Genomic DNA, 6,893 nt, shown 5'->3' with positions numbered 1-6,893 from the left:
AAAAAAAAAAAAAAAAAAATCAAGCAGTTAGTCAAGCATAGTGGCTCACGCCTGTAATACCAGCTCTTTTAGAGGCAGAGATGAGAGGATTGCCTGAGTCCAGGGATTTGCAATCAGCCTGGGCAACTTGGCAAGACCTCATCTCCACCAAAAAAAAAACAAAGTGCCAGGCGTGGTGCTCAAGCCTCTAATCCCAGCACTTTGGGAGGCTGAAGCAAGAGGATTGTTTGAGCCCAGTGATTTGAGACCAGCCTGGGAAAATTGGCGAGACCTCGTCTGTATCTACAATAAATTAAAAAATTAGCTGGGCGTGGTTGCACGCACCTATAGTTCTGGCTACTTGGAAGGTTGAGGTGGAAGGATTGCCTAAGCCCAGCAGGTCGACAGTGGGGTGGCCGTGAGCATGCTACTGGACTTCAGCCTGGGCGATGGAGTGAGACTCTGACTAAAAAAAAAAAAAAATTAAATTAAATCAAATTTTAAAAAATCAAACAGTATTAGAGTGAATGCTGAGGCAGAAGGAACGCCTGAACCCAGGAGGTCAAGGCTGCAGTGAGCCATGATTGTATAACTGTACTCCCAAGCTGGGCAACAGAGTGAGAACTTGACTTGAAAGAAAGAAGTGGGAGGAGGAAAAAACTCAAGTAATATTGAAAAAGGTTAAGTATTCTATGTGTTTACCCTTTTTTCCTGTTCTCCCTCTCATCTTACAGGAATCATGTGGGTTTTCAAATGGGAGGACTTGCAAACATTCAGCCTTTGCTACAAGCAGATTCCAGCCAAGGTGGAATTTGTGACAAACTAGAGGACCAGGAAAGAGACCCCTAATGAAGACGAAAAGTGTGATGGAAAGTCTTACAGTCATGCAGTTTCCAAATAACATTTGCAAAGCTAAGTTTCTATTCACTATTCATATCTAGTTATAACTAAGAATATATATGGCTCAGCCCTCTTACCCAAAAAGAAACATATCTGAAATTATTTTCATTTTTCTGAATGATAACATCAAAAATTATCTTTGCTCAACAGGGTGCCTGAATGAAACGTAATTGTACACCTAACCCTTAACTGTACCCCACTAAACCATAATAAAAAATATTGATTATGAAAAAAAAATTATCTTTGCAATCAATTCCTACTTTTCAAAGTGCTTTCCATGGTCTCAGAACAAAGACACACCTGCCTGCGTTCTCTCTCCTGGGTTCAAATACTAACTCAGTTGGTAAATATTTGCCATGCAGAGAGGCAGTGTGATGTGCCAGAGGGCAGAAGGTGAACAAGAAGTGAAGACGCACAGGTGCTTGCCAGGCCCAGGCACATAGTGTGTGACTTTGTACTTAAGAGCTTTGGGACTTTGGATAAGTCCCTTCATCTTTCTGAGCCTCAGTTTCCTCATATTTATAAATGAGGGTTGATGCTTCACTGGCGGGAGGATTACAAGCTTGAAAAACTGGGTCATATTCCAAGTGCCTGGCTCAGTGTCGTTCAGTTACAATGCACATGATTGTCTGAAACAAGACACTCAACTAAAAGTGATTTCAACTCAAGGAGTTTATTTTTCTCCAAGAACAATAAATGCACAAGTAGGGATTTCCTGGGTTGCTGCAGGAGCTGGACGGCATCAGAAATGTAGGTCAGTTTCTCTGTGATTCTCGTGGCTGCAGTGGTTCTGGGTACCATGTCCTTACATGACAATGTCCGAAGCAGAAGGGTGGGTATTTATCCTTGCGTGTCTTTCATCAGGGAGGGTTATACCCATAAGGCTCAAGAGTGTCCCTTCTGGTCCTATGAGCCTGCAATAGGTGACAGCCATGTCTGGGCTGCAGGCAAGTCTAGGAAAATGAGTCTTCAGTGTGAGTCTTCAGTATTTTCCCTTCTTTTTCTTTTTCGTTCTTCTCTCTCTCTCTCTCTCTCTCTCTCTCTCTCTCAAGCAGGGTCTCACTCTGTCACCCAGGCTGGAGTGCAGTGGCTCAATCAAGACTCATCGAAAACCTCTACTTCCTGGGCTCAGGTGATCCTTCTGCCTCAGCCACCCAAGTAGTTGAGACTACAAGAGCACACCATCATGCCCAGCTAAATTTTTTTGATGTTTTGTAGAGATGGTCTCACTCTGTTGCCTAGGCTGGTCTCAAACTCCTGTGATCCTCTCTCCTTGGCCTCCCAAATTGCTGGGATTACAGGTGGGAGCCATTGCACCCAACAACATTTTCCTTCCTCGTGTGGGGAAGGCTCTGCAGCAAAGGAAAAACTGGGAGGGACGTGGCAGTCAGTTAACAAGGCAATTATGTTTGCTTCATGGTGCTTGGCTTAGTGAGCACTTAAAATATTAGTGCCTTTCCCTCTTCCATTGACAGTATAATGTATCAAGTGCTGGCAGACATTTCCAAACCACTCTAGTTTCTGTGAATGTTGCAGTGTGCCTCATTCTCTATTTCATGCTGCGCTTTCCTTCTGACTCACTATCTAGATTTTTATTCCTGAAATATTTCTAAACTGCCTAGTACTGAAAGTAACAATAGCAATGAAAAGCAACAAAGAAAATGTCTTCCTTTTCTGCCCAGACTTACCTTTGCAAGCACGTGCTGTAGTTAGTCAAGGTATGAATATGAAAGACAAGCTGGGGTTCCACAGTTTTCTTGAAATTTCAATAAAAGTGCATGACTATCTCCAGATATTTCCCAGATGGGCTTACCTTTGATATGTGATATGTTACTTCCTGCTCATGCCAGCCATATTCTTTTGCTCAATCTATTCCACACAGGAAGTGTTCTTTCTGCTGTTAAAAAAAAAAAGAATATTAAATATTTTAAAAATAAATTCCCTTACTTGGTTGCTACAGTGGCAGGGCAACAGGATGGAGAATAGTGATCTAAGGGGAAGAACAGAGCTAACCAAGAGAAAAGAGTCATGGAATAGTTAGGTGTGGGCAACTGCTGCAGTAAGCTGGAGTCAGTTATCATATTTAGAAAATGAAACAGCCAGTGTTTTGCAAAGGATCTAAGAGGAAAGCAAGACCCTCATTAAAATCAATTGTTGAAGATGCAGATCTTAGAAGCTGTACTCAGAAAAGCACACAGACACTTTTAGAAGTGAAACCAAAATGTAGGATGTGGACATCCAGCACAACCAGCATGAGTAAGTGTATTAGGAGATGGTGAGAAAATAACAAAGACCAGACTCAGGACAAAGACTAACATCTTGACTGCAATACTTGAGAATTCTTACAAAATCTTTAGTGAAGAAAAACTGGAATTTACTCACAGAATTTGCTGTAACATCACTATAGTTAGCTGTACATGAATCAACACAACAGAATACATATATATATTGTCTATATGGAGGTGCCAAAAGATGTTTTCTATGTATTACTTTTTGAAGTTGAATTGACTTAGGGTAGCAATGTGTAGTATGAGGTTAACTCAACTGTGCTTCCATCATTTTCTTTGACTGTCCTGCCTGTTGCATGGTGGCGCTAGTATTCATTTGATGAACGCCATCTTTTGAGCGAACGTTATATTTAAAATATGTATACATTTTTTGGCATTCCGGTATATGTGTGTGTATGTGTATGTGTGTACATAACCCACTTAAAGTGAATTCTATAGCTATTGTCTCACCAAATTGGTGGACATTGCTTGACTACCACAGTCACATTTCTGAAGACCAAAGTGGGGAGAAGAAGAGTACCTTAAGTAATTTTGTTTTAATCAGATTAAATTTTGTTTTGGTGCGCTCTTTATTATAATAACCTATAATCTTCAAAAGAAGATGTGATATTTTTTATTTTCAAGATTGGGAGACGAGTTTATTGGTAGCAAAAAAAAAGTCAGTGTTATTTGGTGATAATTTTCAAAGTTTTTTCTGCATTTTTCATTGGTTCCTTCAAATATATTATAAACATCTTGGGTTAGAAAATGCTTCCTATTTGCTGTTTTATTTTAACTCCATAAAGCAACTATTATAATAGGCTGCATATAAAATGTGCTTAATACAAATCTGTACTGCTCATTATCACTCTGATATAATTCTTAATAAGTTCAAGAATAATATAAAACTGTGCTTATTTATATTGGTTCTATATTATTTTGGACACTTCAGAATTAGCTTCTAGTTCTACGCCTTATGACTGTTCAAAACTTTGAAAATGTGTTAATTAACTTGACCATCAAGCATGCAGCCTAAAAGTCTATGGTGAGCACTTTGGACATCCAATGGCCCTTTAAGTAAAATACCAGTGGCCATGATTATTGGTTCGACAGATACCGTATCTAAACAGAGACAAAGAATAATACTTTCAGGATTCTTGTATGTCTTTTTCTCATCACTGTAAAACTGTGTGTGTTTGTGTGTGTTTTTCCAGAATTTTATTTCCCTAAAGTGAACATGTATATCGCTTGTGGAGGATGGATGTACTTAGCTGGGCATGCATAGATTAGATTCATATTAGACTGTGGCCTAGGAAAGCTGGTGTTGATCACCCAGACCTGTAGAATATTGCTGACATGTTGGGAGTTGTCCTTCCATTCTGACCATTCAGGATGGTCCCTGTGATGAGAGCCACAGGGTTTAAAGCCTTGATCATCCCTATTTCAAAGCACTGACAATTCCTTCTAAAACCTTTACAAATGTGCTCACCAATGCAGCAAACACAAAGTAAACAGCTAAAAACAATATGTAGAAAGAGAGGAAGATCCTTGTTTGTTTACTCTTTTGCTATGTACTTTCAAAATACAATGGTGGGAGAAGGTTTGTTCCAGTTTTTCCCATAGATACTCCTTAGGGAATGCATTTTAAAAGAACAGAATAGCCTTTCTATGACTCAACACAGATAGAATCTGTTGTTTTATTTTCGCTTAAACGTGATTAGGTAGGAACATTTCTTTGTTATTTGTTTCCTGGACTCTAAAGGTGGCGTTTAATTAATCTTGTTTTGCTCAAATTTCTCTCTGACAAATGGAAATGATTAATTTCACTGTAACAAAAAATGCAATATTGACCTACATGCCTAGACTACTATTTTTATTAATAGATAAAAACATTTTATTTCAAAGAAGTAAAAGAACATAGGTATTCTCTTTGATGTAATATTCTTGCTGGGTAGCTTGGGCAGGTACTAGGAAGCATTCAGTTCCTCTCTACAGAGAATAAATGTAAGAAGTGCAATGAATTGCTGGGCATCTTTTAGGTGTTACTACATATACAGACAGAAAAATTAATTGCAAACTCAAATTACCCCAAATATGGCTTCTTAAAAGTATGTTCCATGCCTAAGAGAGGGTGAGAGGCACAACTTTTAACCAAGGATGTACTGGGAGCCCAAATCAGAAGCTGGTTTTGAGCAAAAATTAGGCATCATCAAAATTTGTGGTTAGCTCTTCTATCCTTGATATTTTATAGTATTTTTACTCCTCCAGGTAATTGCTTGTTCAGGCGTTATGTTTTTCCAACTCATCACAATCTTTCTCAGTAGTTCAAATTCAAGTTAATATGTCATTGTCCCAAGGGTCATTCTAATGTTAAGTTGGTTTCTCCTATGAGTAAATACGATTTGTCATGCATTAGTAAAACTACAAGCATAAGATGAAGTACAGTCTTGACCAGGGATGTACTCTTAACATCCTAAAATAATTTTCAAGTATCCCACTATACAAGACAAGACTTTCATTTCATGCTCCCCTTTTTTATTATAATTCTTTTTTGTCCTGTTGTATTCCTGATAGTTGCTTAAATGCTCTCTGACAAAATGTATGTCAACCTTTATAGCAAACCAAAATGAAAAACAAGGGGGAAAGGATTTTAACAAGACACCAAAGGTTGTCTTATCTCACTGGTATTGTTAACATAAATGCAAAGATATAAGAGAGTAGTGGTATAAGACTGAAAAATATCTGTAAGTCTGATGGTAATGTGCATTTACATTCCGCAGTGTACACTGCCAAATTCTACAGACTTAATATGTATTATTCTCTCCAGAATACAATGTTTCTGTAGCTCATTTAAAAAGACAGACCAATAAGGGTATTGTTGAAGCCACCAAAGTATAACAAGGAGCAGAAATTACCTGAAGCTAAAGGAATAATAATAATATCTCCACTGAGCAAAAAAAATAATCCTACCAATAGTTCTCTTTTCATTTTACAGCCTTGATTTTCTGTTATTTTGCGGGGGGGTGGGGGATCCCTTAAAACTCTACAGATAATGTCCTGGAATAAATTGCAGAATGTTAATGCTTGTACATAGGGCAGAGATTATAGCAGATAACCATACAGAAAAGATCTTACACGCAAAAATTAACTTGTAGACTTCCTCCAAATACTTATTATGTCAATGGAATTGCTTATAGCAGAACTTCTGTGTTTGTTAACTCAGTGGTCAGTAACTAAACCTGCAATTTTTACTTATTGCCACCAGGTGGTGGTAGTATCCCAGTCACAGTCAACCAAGTCAATATTAAAGTATAAGGTGTAATTGAAAAACAATAAGTGCACTCTTTCTTTTTAAAGAAAATTGAAAGACATAGCTTTTTGATAGAATATAATATAAAAGTACAGTAATCACATCATGTTCAGAGTAAGACCTGCTAAAAAGCATCAACTACCATTGCTTTTCAGTGATCACACATCTTACCTACCAAAACAAAAACTGTGTTTGCCAGGCAGAAAAATGTAAACACAAGGATACTTGAAAAATTCAGAATAAAAACCAAGATGCACAATGCTAATTAGTTTAGGACGCTGTTTTTCAAGATACCGTGCAAAGACCTTAAGTAACCTCTGTGGTTGTTAGACATAGAGATCTTCCAGGCATACTGGTCAAGATGGGAGCCAATAGGTGTGTGTGTGTGTGTGTGTGTGTGTGTGTGTGTGTGTGTGTGTGTGTGTGTGTGTGTGTGT

General features: G+C 38.1%; 1 protein-coding gene across 1 annotated transcript in view; it reads left to right on the top strand.

Moving 5' to 3' along the window:
• KITLG (KIT ligand) overlaps positions 1–979 on the top strand; it is a 169,933-nt gene extending 168,954 nt beyond the window's left edge. Inside the window, exon 10 of the mRNA XM_008062471.2 lies at positions 714–979. The gene's annotated coding sequence lies outside the window, so the exon portion shown is untranslated. The remainder of the gene's footprint in view (positions 1–713) is intronic.
• The last annotated feature ends 5,914 nt before the right edge of the window (positions 980–6,893 follow it).

This window comes from Carlito syrichta, unplaced genomic scaffold, assembly GCF_000164805.1.
Source record: "Carlito syrichta isolate Samal-C Ts95f unplaced genomic scaffold, Tarsius_syrichta-2.0.1 Scaffold305718, whole genome shotgun sequence".
NCBI lineage: Eukaryota > Metazoa > Chordata > Mammalia > Primates > Tarsiidae > Carlito > Carlito syrichta.
Note: the sequence above shows the minus strand (reverse complement) of the source record. Positions and strands in the feature narration are given on the sequence as shown.